This window comes from Octopus bimaculoides, chromosome 9, assembly GCF_001194135.2.
Source record: "Octopus bimaculoides isolate UCB-OBI-ISO-001 chromosome 9, ASM119413v2, whole genome shotgun sequence".
Classification (NCBI taxonomy): domain Eukaryota; kingdom Metazoa; phylum Mollusca; class Cephalopoda; order Octopoda; family Octopodidae; genus Octopus; species Octopus bimaculoides.
This window is the reverse complement of record NC_068989.1, coordinates 16,376,389-16,377,997: the sequence shown is the minus strand read 5'-3', so window position 1 is coordinate 16,377,997 and position 1,609 is coordinate 16,376,389.

Sequence of the window (1,609 nt, the reverse complement as noted above, 5' to 3'; positions counted from 1 at the left end):
TATATACATACATATATATATATATATGTATGTCAGCCCATAAACAATGCGGTTTTTTAATACTTCTTTTATTTTTCAAAATTACGAGAAACAAAGTTTTATTTTAAATCTAAAATATACTCTCTTTCATTTTCTACAAAGCTCTGGTAGACTTGCAAGGTCCCTCTTCCAAAATTCACTTGTCCGTGACGAAAAATACTCCTATAGTATTATTCTGACCTCATCTACAGAATTCATATTTTTTTCTGTCCAAATGATTTTGAAGACTGCGGAATAAATGATAATCAGATGGGACAATGTCCGGTGAATATGGTGGTTGAGGCATCATTTTTCATTCAAACTGTTCCAACCTTTCGATTGTTATCGCTGTATGTGACCGAGCATTATCCTGATAGAAGAACACATTTCGTCTTGAAACCAAAGATAGTCATTTTTCTTCTAGCGCTGACTTGAATGAGTGGTTGAATGACCAAATCCAAGCTTCTCTGCTCGTTCTTCAACAGTTACGATGGGATTTTGTTCCACCATGGTTTGCAGAACGTCCTCGTCGAGCTCTACAGAGGCTTGTCATCTAGGCTGTAGTTTCTGGCTCGGAATTTCTCTAACCACCATTGACACTGGCTTCTTCTTCTTCTTCTTCTTCTTCTTCTTCTTCTTCTTCTTCTTCTTCTTCTTCTTCTTCTTCTTCTTCTTCTTCTTCTTCTTCTTCTTCTTCTTCTTCTTCTTCTTCTTCTTTCCCTTTATTATTAAAAGGTGTTATTAAATGTTGTTTAGTTTCAACTTTTGTCTTATACTTGAGATATTTTAAATTTCTCTCAAAATAAGTTAAGAAACTTACATATCTACGATTTTCGAACACACAAACGATCAGTTTTAAAAACTTAAATATCTACAACTTCTGTGAATATCTATCTTTCCTTTTACCCTGAGTATTTGAAAATGTAAACATCCTTTTTATTCTAAGAGCACAACACATTTCTCTGTTTGGACATACCAAAAATCATCTTTAGTAAAATTTTAAACTTTAATATCTACAACTTTCTGTGAAACTTTTACTCCTTTTCTTTCCTTTCCTTTCTCATTGAGTATTCGAAAATGCAAACATCCTTTTTATTGCAAAAACACTACAGTCATCGTACATACAAACGAACATCGCTAGAAAACTTTAATATCTACAATTCTGTGTGAACATTTTATCTTTCTTTTCTTCCTGACTACCCGAATATGTAAATATACATTTTATTGCAGCAATACAAATGCATAATACAAGAACACAAGGAGGTAAGCCCCTGCCAATATCTAATTTTAGGGTGATAATATAGTTCTATACATTTTTATGAATATAGTTCTATAAAGGGACTTTTGATATATGTCACTGGCATCATTGAGGTAGGGAAAAAATTATCACCGACACCGCTAATTGACACATTTGACACATTTGACACATTATTAATTAGCATAATAGCATACATTGCCTGGAAAAAACATGGATTACATTGAAAAATTCGAGCAAGAGAAATAATATTCCTAAGATTATAAAACTGGAAAAGTACAGGACAAGTTATTACACTTGGAAAAGTTCAGGACAACTTAGTACATCTGGTACAGC